This window comes from Heptranchias perlo, chromosome 6 (genome assembly GCF_035084215.1).
Source record: "Heptranchias perlo isolate sHepPer1 chromosome 6, sHepPer1.hap1, whole genome shotgun sequence".
NCBI classification, from domain to species: Eukaryota; Metazoa; Chordata; class Chondrichthyes; order Hexanchiformes; family Hexanchidae; genus Heptranchias; species Heptranchias perlo.
The window spans coordinates 38,994,333-39,008,474 of NC_090330.1; positions in this window are offsets into that span (position 1 = coordinate 38,994,333).

Sequence of the window (14,142 nt, forward strand, 5' to 3'; positions counted from 1 at the left end):
TGCAATAGGTAGATTAAATTCTGTAAAATCAAATGTCCACTTATGGACATATGATGGTTTACCCCTTCCGTGGACGGCCACCCCAAATGTTTTAAAGGATGATATCAGCACTGCAATTGAAGAGAATGACACTGTAGCAGCAGACTGAGGTAGTTGGCATTTTTATATTAGGTGCCTTTTTTATATTAGGTACCTTTATTATGTTAGTTATCTTTGTTCATGGGTTTCCCTGTGATCCAGAAAGTGAGGAACAGACTGTCTGTGGTAACTAGGGCAAATAGGGACCCGTCAGAAATACAGCCTTGCGAGTATCACTCACGTACCAAGAACAAAAATAAAATAAATGTGAAGTCTAGGGAAAAATTTTGCTCTGTGTGTCAAGTTAAAGAAAAGTAATTCTACTAAACTGCCATTAGAAACCAATGGTAACTTTGTAAAATAATTTTTCTTTAACTTTACATGCAGAGGGAAATATACCCATAATTTATCAATGCTCCCTGTTGCTATTGACAGAGGAGGAGATTTGGGTCCTACTTCCCTGGTGATCTAATTCAAGAGGAATCTGTATGTATCCAAATTCACTGATGGGGTTGATTAGGCAGGAGGTTGTGTCCAAGTTCTCCGACAGTCTAGTAGGAGGAAGGTGGACTGCGTCCAAGTTCCCTCATGGTATAGTGGTGAAAGATATCTCTCCATGCTTGTGCTGTGAGGTTGTTTTTTAGACTAAGTTTTGGGTGGTCTCCATCTAAAGTCTCAATTTGTTTAAGAGCTCATTATTAGTAGTTTTTTACCAATATAAAACAACATAAAGTCACTTGCATAGTGATACCTTCTTTATTTTCCACTGCTAGATATCTCAAACATGCAAGTACAGCTTTTTATCCTGTAAATGTGTTAGTAGAAAATTCTGTTTCTTTTCAATTTTGTGACATTCTTCTCTGGTGGTTAACTTCATTTTTAAACATATTTAAACATCTAACTTTCAGACTTTAGACTCCGGCCATGTTTGTTGATTGTTCCAGCAGAGTGGTGAGTGTGGAGAGTCTGACATAGTAGTAATTGTGGCCAGTTTTTAAGCTTGAAACTATTATTAACCCCACAATTTTGTTGGAGCAGGCAGCTGGCATCCTGCCTGTTAAGCACAAGACATGTCTCAATTTAGAATCAAAGTGAACCAAAGAAACAACAATGCTGGCGGGAGGCGAGGGGGGCGGGGAGGAGAGCTAGAAATGCCTTTGCCATTTGTACCAAGTGTAAAAGAACAGAAAATGAGGACCAGCCCAGCAGGAGTCAATGGTTAGTGATCAGGAACAGGAACTCTGGCTGATTTTTCTCTTCCTTGACCCCTGAATGCTGCAGCCAACTGTAAGGCTCCTACTACTTCCATGTCTGGAATCAGCTAACTCAACACAAACCAGGGATCATGGGCTCCTACTATTTCTGTGTCTGGGATCAATTAGCTCAACACAGACCAGGGATCAATCGGGGATCTTCTTGGTTCCACACTGTGTGGTACGTTTACCCACTGAGCCATCAAGGGAGCTATTTTAATTGTATGGGTATCTTCCACAATTTGGAGCTCCCAGTGAGGATCGACACACACAGGGAGTGCATCTTGAGAAATTTTGAGTGCCCAACCTATGATTTTGCACCCATTCATTTTAGTTTTATTGGATGGAAAATCATGAGCTGTGTGCCCACAATTTCCTGAGAAACATTGCCTGCGAGTGCCACTCCTCACTGGGACTCTGAAATATATTTGATCATATATTATTTATCTTTACCAGAGACCCTGGTAACAATTCCATGGTGTGTGTATATATATATATATATATATATATGAAAAAGAAACTTTCACTAACATTAGTGTGCAAGTGGTGTTGGAATAATGAATCGTAAAAAAAGCAATCAAAAAGGTTGATGGAATTTTGGCCTTTACCTCAAGGTAACTGGAATACAAAAATGAGGAAGTGATGCTTCAGCTGTTCAGAGCCTTGGTTAGACCCCATTTGAAGTACTGTGTTCAGTTCTGGGCACCGCAACTCAGGAAAGTTGCTCAACGGAAGCTCGAGGAAGAGCACCTCATTACATAGGATTATGTAGAATGTACAGCACAGAAACAGGCCATTCGGCCCAACAGGTCCATGCTGGTATTTATGCTCCACATGAGCCTCCTCCCATCCTTCTTTATCTAACCCCATCAACATGTCCTTCTATCCCTTTCTCCCTCATGAGTTTATCTAGCTTCTCCTTAAATGCATCTATGCTCGTTGCCTCAACTACTTGTGGTAGGGAGTTCCACATTCTAACCACTCTCTGGGTAAAGAAGTTTATCCTGAATTCTCCATTGGATTTATTAGTGGCTACATTATATTCATGGACCCTAGTTCTGGTTTCCCCCGCAAGTGGAAACATCTTCTCTACATCTACCCTATCAAACCCTTTCATAATCTAAAGACCTCTATCAGGTCACCCCTCAGTCTTCTCTTTTCTAGAGAAAAAAGCCCAGCCTGCTCAATCTTTCCTGATCGGTATAACCCCTCAGTTCTGATATCATCCAAGTAAATCATTTTTGCACCTTCTCTAGTCCCTCTATATCCTTTTAGTATTATGGAGTCCAGAACAGTTCACAGTACCCCAAGAGTGGTCTAACCAAGGTTCTATATAGGTTTAACATAACTTCCCTACTTTTCAATTCTATCCCTCTGGAAATGTACCCCAGTGCTTTATTTGCTTTTTTTATTGCCTTATTAACTTGCATCGTTACTTTTAGTGATTTGTGTACCTGTATCCCTAGATCCCTTTGCTCCTCTATCCCATTTAGACTCTTATTATCCAAGCAGTATGTGGCCTCCTTATTCTTCCTACCAAAATGTACCACCTCATACTTATCTATATTGAAATTCGTTTGTCAATTACACACGCCCTCCTTAAACGCATTTATGCTAGTCGCCTCAACTACTAGTGGTAGCGAGTTCCACAGTTTATGTGGAGCATAAATACCAGCATGGATCTGTTGGACCGAATGGCCTGTTTCTTCAAGTTTATTACTGTCTTCCTGTATTTTGTCTCAGTTCTCCTCAGTATTAACTACACCTCCCAATTTGGTGCCGCCCGCAAATTTTGAAATTGTACTTCTGATTCCCGAGTCCAAATCGTTTATGTAAATAGTGAACAACAGTGGTCCCAGCACCAATCCTTTTGGAACACCACATCCCACCTTTTGCCAGTCTGAGTAACTACCTTTAACCCCTACTCTCTGTTTTCTGTTTTGTAGCCAGCATGCTATCCATTCTGTTACTTGTCCCCTGACTCCATATGGTCTGACCTTAGTCATGAGTCTACTATGCGGTACCTTATCGAAGGCCTTTTGAAAATCCAAATATATTACATCTATTACATTACCCTTATCCACCCTCTTTGTTACTTCTTCAAAGAATTCAATAAGGTTGATCAAGCATGACCTACCCTTTTGAAATCCGTGCTGACTATTCTTTGTAATATTTTGGGTTTCTAGATATTTTTCTATTACATCTTTGAGTAAGGATTCCATTATCTTTCCTACCACCAAGGTTAATCTAATTGGTCTATAGTTCCCTGGAATTGTTCTACCTCCCTTTTTAAATATAAGAATAACATTAACTGTCCATCAGTCCTCTGGCAGTATTCCCTCTTCTAATGAATTTATATATATATGTAATAGTCCCTCTGCTATCTCTTCCCTAACTTCTTTTAATATGTGTGGATGCAATCCATCGGACCAGGGGTTTTAACCTTTCTAACTTTGAATAGTTTATCAATTATCTCCCCCCTTTCTATCTTAAATGTATTTATATCTTTTTTAATCTCTTCTCCAAATGTCATGCCCACCATCTTAGCCTCCCTGGTAAACACTGAGGCAAGGTAATTATTTAATATTTCTGCCATTTTGCTGTCATTACCTGTGAGTTTATTGTGTGTATCCCTTACTGGTCCTATCCCTATCCTGATTTTTCTTTTGTTACTTAAGTGTCTGTAGAATATTTTACTATTTCTTTTTGTATCCCTTGATAATTTAATATCTTTCGATTAGGCACTTTACAACCTTTCGGACTCAACATTGATTTCAATAACTTCAGATCATAACCACTGCTCCCATTTTTTCGGACAGCAGGCGCTGGTAATGGTTCTGCTGTTGCCATTTAGAGTTCCATCATTTGTTTCTTTACGTGTCCCATTACCACTCTCCTAGCCTTGCACCATCATTCCTTTTGTCATTTAATCACTCCTGCCCTCCACCCTATCACAGACCTTCCCTTTTGTTCTTTCCTCCCCTCTCTTTCTTTCCCCACCCCCCTTTCCCCTGGCTCTACTTGTTTAAAAATTGTTAAATCTTTTCTTCTTCCAGTTCTGACGAAAAGTCATTGACCTGAAATGTTAACTCTGTTTCTCTGTCCACAAATGCTGCCTGACCTGCTGAGTTTTTCCAGCATTTTCTGTTTTTAATTCAAAAAGGAATTCAGCCCTATATGCCCAATATGCAGCTCTTTGTAAGCTCAGACAATAATCCAATGGGGGGTGAAATTTCCTATGGGGGTTCCCCCACTTGTCCGCCATAACTCTGGTGGAAAAGCTGCGAAAACCCTGGAACAAAGGCGTAAACAGCGTTCATGGTCTTTTTCCCAAGTTACCGTGCCTCGGACAGGTGCATGAATCCCTGAGGAAATTCGCCCCCATAGTCTTAGCGATCTAAATTCCAACATTGACGAAATTAAAAGTTCTCCAATTCAATGGCTCAGCAACTTTATCCAGTGAGTAGCAGAGCCGTAGACACCAGATAAATCCCAGGTTTGATCTCCAATCTGCACTGCATTCACTGATCTCAGTTGGGGTGGTAGCAACAGGTCTACAATTGACATCAACACCCCTAAGTTGGGAAGGATCAGGATTGGCTATAATACACCACAATAGCCAAGTAGCCTGCCTGCACCTGTTGGCAAGGCTCACACGTGAAATATGACCACTTGAATTAGGTCCTGGAGGCCGGCCAATGCAAATGGAAAAGTATCCCAGCAAGGAGTCAACACTTTCATGATAGGCAGGAAAAAACTGGCAAAAAATAAAAAAGTAATATTAAAATAGGTTCTTCAAGCACTCAGGAACATTACAGTTGAACGATAAAACAAATTTTGTGCATCGATGAAACCTGACGCACCTTTCCCATCAACAAATAGAAATATTCAGTGAGAGACAAAGAGACAGAGGATTGGGTTTATGTACATCAGTTACAATTCATTTCACTTTTCGATATGTTTTGCATTTTAATGCCAAATGGGTTAGTGTAATTGACTTGGGATTCAAGAGATAGTGGCAATATATTGAAGTAACACTGACACCATTATAAAGGCTTACCACAAAGCATTTTATAGGTGTTTGAAGTCACATTTTATAACCCCCAATATACGATACATTAGGTAGGAGCATTTAGATATATTAGGAGTTTGGTTTTTGAATTGTGGAAGGTCCATGGGCTGAATGTCCCCCCCCCCACCAACTATCGCAAGGGTCTTGTGTGTCATTACAGTGTCCATACTGACGAAGATGCTGAGATCTGCGAACTCAGCACAGGCTGTGTTTGTACCATAAGCCTTTATTGCATACAGTGAAACCTGTAAACCTCAGGGACTGGCATCAGCTGTCCTTTTTTTGCAGGTGCCCTTATTTTCAAAATGGTCATTGTGTGTACTGTAAAAACGTTCCCAGCAATATTGAAGAACCAGCTGAGGTTATGATCAGCACCTAATTAGCTGCAACAATGCTAAGAGTCCCCTTCCTACACATCAGCGTTCAGCTCTGTTCACCTAACAGTTTTACAGTCTAAATTCCCATTTCATTCCAAAACGCTCTCATTAGGAGCAGAGTGTAACTTCAGTAATGAACTGCGCAGCTCAGTTCTACTTACCAGCATTAGGGCAGTCGCAGGACAATAAAAGAGGGAAATGTAATGACAGGTTGTGCTGGTTTATTGAAGCTTCCAAAGGTAAGTCTTAGAATGGATTGAGAACATTTCTGAGGGAAAGCACAACAGGTCACATTATATGTAGGAGTGAAACTGCAGTTTTCTGATTGAGCAGTGAGTCTGCAGGAAGACTGACTGATAGCTGGAACTCACAGGCCTATCCATCACTCTATAGAGCAGCAGAGGGTCAGAGAGACCTGGGACAGCCATTCACCTTCACTCCCCAAAGCCAAAGCTCCTCAAAGAAGCGGATCTACCATCAGAAGTCGAGGGAGAGAAGACGATGGCAGGGTCAGGGGGAGAGGAGCTGTCAGCAGCCGCTGAAAGCATGTATGGACGTGGGGCAGGGACTGAAAAGGACGGCCCCTCTTGCTGTTCACATGCACTTTCCTTGATTTTGGAGGCTGGAGAGGTCAGTGCATGCAGGTCAGCGCGAGGCAGCAGCGGGCTTTGTGAAAGAAACGGCTTTTGTCGAATGGGTAGTTCTTTACCTAGCATCCAAAGTGGCAGAGAAAGCGCTCTATCCCTGGGATAAAGCCATGTAAGCATTCAATCCCAAAGACAGAGCGGTTTCTCTGCCACTATGGATGCTGGCTAAAGAGCTCCCCATTCCACAAAAGCCATTTCTTTCACAAAACTTGCTGCTACCTCTCGCTGACCTGCGTGTCCCATGTTTTAATTTGTAAAGGGGTTTGGTGCATTGAAGGCTGTCCGTGGTTCGTAATTAGTGTGCCCATGGTTTCAGAATGCCTGTTGTATATTTCACCATGTAAATTATTTGGGCCTCTCAATAAGTGCCCGTTTTTTGCAGGTGTCCATTTTTTGGGAGCGTCAGTTTATACAGGTTTCACTGTATTTGGTTTATTGTATATATGGTTCAGTTTAGATCCAAGTGACCTAAATTATAATATTGACAAAATGAAAAGTTGTCCATTTCAATGGATCAGCAATTTTATCCAGTGAGTAGCTGAGCCATAGATACCAGGTAGATCCCAGGTTTGATCTCCAGTGTGTGTTGAGTTCACTGATCTCAGTTGGGGTGGTAGTAAAAGGTCTACAATTGACCGCAACACCCCTAAGTTAGGGAGCATCAGTGTTGGCTGTAATGCTCCATTATGGCCAGGTAGCCTCTCTACAAAGCAGCAAGAGAGCTCAACTGCCAGAGAGTCAACCATATAATGCCAATAAAATAGCAAAGACTGATACATTTATCACCAAAAGACTGCCCAAGATTTAAACACATACCCTCCCCCCTCCACCATACACACACTATACTATACTGTTACGAACTAGTTAGAAACCCTACAAGCAGACCACCAAGAATCCACTAAATCATTAGGGATTGGACACATACAATGTACCGTCACCTTGGGAGTCCCCAAGGATCCATCCTTGGCCTGTCCTCTTCCTTATCTACATGCTGGCCATTGGCAACATCATTCGCAGACATGGGCTCAATTTTAAAATCAAATTTAAAATCAAAGCTACATCATTAAATAAATTTAAAACAGAAATAGACAGTTTCCTAGAAGTAAAGGGAATTAGGGGTTATGGGGAGCGGGCAGGAAATTGGACATGAATTTAGATTTGAGTTTTCGATCAGATCAGCCATGATCTTATTGAATGGCGGAGCAGGCTCGAGGGGTCGATTGGCCTACTTCTGCTCATATTTCTTATGTTCTTATGTTCTTAAATTGCGGGTGCGTTAGGGGTGGGGTGGCTGCGAAAATGGCGAAAATCCCGAGCAGGTTCGGAAGCCAGCTCCAACCCACCGACTTCCGGGGTTGCCACAGACACACCTGTGTGCGCGTGAGCTTCCCGAATGCGGAGGTCCTGCCGGCAATTAAAGCCGGCGGAATGATAGTTAAAGAACCAAATGTACATCATTGAGGTACTTAAGGTACTTTATTTTTGACGTAGTAGATAGTTAAAATGATTTTAAACTTACCTGGGCGGCTTTCCCACGGCTTCCGATTCACATCTGGTGAAACCAGGCATGAAGGGCTGGATCAGGCAAAATAAACAAGATAAATTAAATAAAAAACCATTGCACAAAGTTAAAAAACAAAATAAACCTATCTTTCCACTCTGCTCTGATATCCGATGTCTCCCTCTCCGATGTCCCTCTCAGCCCCCGATGTCTCCCTCTCCGATGTCCCTCTCCCCCCACCGATGTCCCTCTCTGAAGTCCCGCTCTCCTCCCCGATCTCCCCCCTCCCCCCGATCTCCCCCTCCCTCCCAATCTTCCACTCTCCCCCCCCCATCTCCCCCTCTCCATCCCCGATCTCCCCTCTCCCTCCCGATCTTCCCCTCTCACCCCCCGATCTTCCATTCTCCCCCCTGATCTCCCAATCTCATGCCCGATCTTCCACTCTCCCCCATGATCTTCTCCTCTCCCCCTCCCGATCATCCACTCTCCCCCTGCGATCTTCCCCTCTCCCCCCCGATTTTCCCCTCTCCTCCCCCCCGATCTTCCACTTCCCCCCCCTGCTCTTCCCCTCTCCCCCATACCCCTCGTCTTCAGCGCCCTCCACTAATCAACAAAAGATCAATCCCACTGTCAGCAAAGTTTCCAGACAGGTTTCTGCTACATTCACTGGAACTGAGTCCACAGCACAGTCCAGTTGACACGAGGTGCCATGCAGCTGTTACACAGAGTTCTCGGTTAAAAAAAACAAAACCAAACACATCACAGAAGCATTACAGTTAAAAGGGAATAAAGTGTACCCAGTGATAGAGTAGTGTGCTTCGGTTTGTATTAAACCAGTCAAAAAGTTAAGTCCAGGTCCTTAAACTTCGCCTAAACTGCGTTGGTTACAACTGCATGTATTCTCTGGTCAAAATGTTCTGTTAAAAAAAGACAAGACTGCCTTTTTTTTAAACTTGTAGTCCATAATTTAGAGGTTTTTTTTGAATTTTTATAAAGAATACACAAATATTGCTGCTACATTACCAGTAAGCAAGAAATAACAAATCTATCCAGTTTACTTTTTTGCTCCCTGCACCATTGGACACACAATGAGGTAGCTGTTGTTCAGCTTTACAATCAGGCTGGCTGCCAGGCGCGAAACCAGGAAACAACTTTAATCACCATCAATTACATCGCGATCGCGTCAGAAAAGACAAGTTTTTTTTTACAGGTTTGCCACGCGCACCTTCTCCGCCCCCTTCCCCCGCCCCCCCCCCCCCCCCCCGCTGCCAACCCACCACCATTTCAAAATTGAGCCCATGGAGTTAGTTTCCACCTGTACACTGATAACATCGAGCTCTATTAGGTCATTTTCATCTTCACCACTTGGATGGTAAACCAGGTTGATCACCCATCCATTATAGAAAATGCTCGATATTCACTTCCACTGAAATCAATGGAAATTAAAATCTGGCAGTTTCTATAAAGGACAGGAGATCTGTTCTACGAATTTACAGCCCAAGCGGTAAAGATGAAAATTACCCCCAACTTCTCCACCACATCTCTCGACCGCTCCACTACTTGTCCAACATCCAGTCTTGGATGAGCCGCAATTTTCTTCAGTCAAACACTGAGCAAGCATTTGAGGGGGCTGGTAGAAAGATCACGTAAGGTGCCATCAGGAGAGAATCACGATGATAGACTCTAGCCACACCATTTGTGTTGGGTCCTGGATCTGGTACCCACTGATCAGCAGGAGGACAAACCTGATGGTTTCAGTTAGGTTCTGTACACCCTTGCTGATAGTGACCTGAATCTCTCAGAAACCGCTTAACAATATTGTCACAAGACAGTCTTCTAAGGCTCGAAAGTCAGTGGTTTCTAGGTGGATGGATTGCCTATTCTTGAGTCCTATTTGTCAGACGCTCTCGAAAGCCTTGTGTGTTGCATCTCACCCAGTGAAAAATCCTGAAAAGGAGTAATATTATACCATTGTCACAGAGGGTGCCACTTGTGATTTTAGCCAGAGCCACCTTGGTGCTGTGAGAAGGGCAGAAACTAAATTGGAGGGATTTGAATCAGGAGTTTTGAGAGAGATGGTATGATGCTGGGAGGTGACAATATATTTGAGCACTTTAGAGAAGTTAGAGATGGGGTGGTTGCTGAAGAGCATGGATGGGTTGAGTATGGATTTTTTGAGAAGTGATGATGGCAGTTTTGAAAAGGTGTGGGATGGTGTCTGAGGAAAGGGAGCCATTAACAATGTGAGCTTGCATGGCGACCATGAAGAACATGGCGATCATGGGGAACAACAGAGGTGATAGACAGCGAGTGATTTGCTGGGAATGAGGGTGCCAAAGGCAAAAGCAAGGGAGCAGTTGTAAAAGTCCTGGTGTTGTGGCAGGTGGAGGGCCAGAAGAGAGGGAGTTAGGAGTTTCTGAGCGAATTAGTAACAGAGCTGAGGGAAAGTTTTTTTTTCTAAAGGCAGATCAGGAGGGTTGTGGGGTTGGTAGGAGGATGTTGGTGGAGAAGGAGACAAGAAAGTGGTCGGAGATGTTGGTAATCGAGAACCTAGGAGCAGAGAGGCCATGAGAAATGACAAGGTCAAAGGAATGGCTGTGAGTTGAGGAGTTTATGTGGAGGATAAGATTGACTGGGGATAGGAGGGTGGAAAAGTCAGAGAAGCAAAGGCTAGGGGAGTTTAAATGTAGTGAGAGAGTCTGAGGAGTTTATTGCCAAGGGAGGAGAAGATGATGGAGGTCTTGATGAGGAAATTTGTATGAGGTTTGAAAGGGTGGTATAAGACAAGGATTTTAAATGTAAGGTAGGAGGAATGGATGAGGGTGTGGTGCTTCAAAGAATAAAAGATGCCAGAGAAATAAGGGGAGAGAACTGGTTAATTACTGCTAAAAAAAAGTTAATATTCTTAGTCACATTCAGAATAATATGCATAAAAATATTAACTTAGTTTTAGCAGCAGGTAACCAGGCAACCACTCCATATTGTACTTTTATTTTTGATGTTTACCAAATTAAATATTTAGTGGATTAATTTAGTTTTATAATTGTGTAAAAATCCCGGAACATGGATATTTTGTTTAATCTTAAATGATTATTGCTTGAAATGTATTCTCACAACTGACAAGACACACTACATAACCCTTATGAGGGCCTTGAAACATTAATGCATTCATTTTGCCAGAAGCATGCAAGTAGGAAAGTAGACAATAAATAGCTTGTTTTCCAAACCATTGTCTGTCTGGCTACTTTAGTTGGCAGAGCTGTTTTCTCAAGGATTATTAGAATCAGTTTCAGGCAGAAGCAAGAGTAATTCAGTTTTGATGGAATGTGGTATCTTTATTACTTTAACTGTTACCAAATTGGATGTGTGTCCTCTTGTGAAGAAATTTGTGGACAGTCGTCCATCTGAAGGCCATCTGCTATATTGATGTTATGATTAGTGCTCACCATTGAGGATATTTTTCTATTAGTTTTTTTTATATTGAATTCAGGTAACCATGTTGACACCAGTATGGGGAACTGAATTCCTAGTATTGTTCAATTTTCTTTTGTGTTCTCGATGCTGAAGATTTGCAGTTAGATCAATGCTTTTATGTACTTTCTTTTCTGCTACAATGCAGCAGTTTCTACTCAGAAGTCGAAGGTGAAAATACAATTCTGCCTTTGAGTCAGTGGAATTTGACCAATTTGTGTGAACTGATTACATTTATATCAGGTAGAATCTTTTTTGCCTAATACTCCGATTATTTTGAAAATTGGAAATAGAATGATCTTTTGTGCCAAAAAATGGACGTGTAAGAAAATCCAGTCTCACTGATCGAATTTAATGGTCATCTTCTCTTCTTTTTTGTCTCTTCCATGCCAAGTGGCACATGAGGCAACTCATTTCTTCCAGCAGATCGTTCTCTGGATTGTTTCGTAATGAAGTCCCTTTTTATGTGGAGAGATTGTTAGCCTGACTCACAACCCCCAACCAGGAGGACCAGGTAGGTGAACCCACAAATTTCTGGCTGGAATGTACCATTTCCCCTTGTTTCCTTATTATTCAAATTATTTTCCATTGCAGCTATTAATAAGTATTTCACACATAACCTGGGTGTGTCTTGCAGTTATTCTAGGTCCATTACTGGTGCTTTCCCTTGCATCTTTGAAATTAACAGCTGCCACAGGGACCTTTAACAAGTTAGCCAAGGTGTCTTGGTTTAACATGAGATGGGAAACTCTCTCTTGCCCTTTATGTATTTACATATCCAGCACCAGTGCTGATAGTGCATTGTGTAACATCATCTTCCTTGTGCAGAGAAGGTAACTTTCACTGCACATGCTGGTTATTCCAGTTTCCTTCAAAACTAGGAGCAATACGGAGCACACTTAGGCAGTATGCACTGCATCATGCATCACATACATGTCTACGTATAGTAATGATTCAACACAGAAGATTACTAGAGGAGATTAAGGGGTATGGAATTGGGAGGATAGCAAACCGTATTAAACATTGTTTAGAAGGGAAAAAAGAAAGTAGAAGTTAATGGGAAGTTTTTCAAGTGGTTGGAAGTGTGTGGTGGTGTCCCATAGGGTTCAATTCTGAGGAACTTCTATGCACTGTTTATATCTATGATTTGGATATAGGTCTAAAGGGAGTGGTGTTGAAATTTGCAGATGATACCAACATAGCAGGTATCATCTGCAGGTAACAGGTTAATTCTTTAGAAGACCATAGGAAGGTGCAAAGGGATATTGATATTAAAGGAAGGAGATAAAAAGTTGAAGATAGAATTCAATGTCAGCAAGTGTGAGGTGATGTATTTTGGTAAAAAGAACCCAGCAGTAATTATACTGTGAATGGAAGTGGGTTTGGTGCTGTGAGAGAGCAGAGGGATTTGGAGGTTCAGGTTCACAGAACACTAATGGCAATACTTCAGACTGATGAGGCCAGAAAAATACTAATGGAATTCTAAGCTTTATCTCGAGGTCTAGAATATAAAATCTAAGGGGTAATCATGAGCTTATATAAAACCTTATTAAACCCTAGTTAGAGTACGGTGTGCAACATTGGGCGCCACGCTCCAGGTAGGATATTGAAGCTTTTGACTGGGTACAATGCAGATTCATTAGGATGCTTCCTGTTATGAGGAAATATAAATATGAATAAAGACTTGAAAATTGGGTCTTTTATCATTAGAACAAATCAGATTAATAAGCGATATGATTTAAGGACTTAAATTTATGAATTGAGCATGGAGCAGGATAGATAGAAGCAGATTGTTTCCAGGGGTCTAGAACAATGGGCTATAGATACAAGATTAAATGTAAGAGCTTTAGAACAGAGGGCAGGAGAAACTTCTTTACACAGAGAGTTGTGAGGCTCCGGAATTCTCTTCCAAGGTTAATGGTTGAGACAGAAAATAATGGCCAGAATTTCCTCAGAGCTCCTTGGTCCACCCCTGTAACTTTGCCAGAGGTGCAGCGGAGCAGGAACAGCTCCGAGGAAATTCTGGACCTATGTCAATATTCAAGATTACATTGGATAGCTGGAAGAAGGAAAAGGGGATGCAAGGATATGGGAACATGGTCGGTAAATGTGATTAGAATTATTTTCTGACGTGAAGGGTAAATGCCGACACAGACTGGTTGGACCGAGTGGTCTGTTTCCATGTTGTGACTTCCGTGTAGTTCTAGAGAAAACTGGAGCACTCAGTAGTGGAAAAGCTGCACTGAAAGGGAGTGTAAGTTGGAGATAGGGCTGCAGCATCACAGCCCCAATTCTTCAACCCATACAGCCTGCAAGTGCAGCTCCCAACTCTACTCATTATCGTGGGTCTGATAACCCAAGGAGTCATACTTGCACCACAAATCATGCTGTCAGGTCATTATGGAGCTGACACAGCATAACTACACTACCAAGTCAACTAACTGAGTTGTGGTGAAGCTATATACTCCGATTTTCATGATGAATTTACATTGCTATGAGCATCAATTCAGCATGAAAATCATCACAAATTGTTCAAATAAAAAAGATTTCTCTTTCAGCTTGATGATGAATACAGTCACAATTATTTATCCCCATATTTCATTATAAGTTTCGCATGTACCTGCCCCCTTTGTATCCTTCTGCTAACAGTTGTTTTTCTGTACATGCATGTTGCCAGGTGACCTGCTTCTCTTTAACAGTCTGTATATGATACTTGCTTGTTAAAGTTCTCGTAGATTTTTTT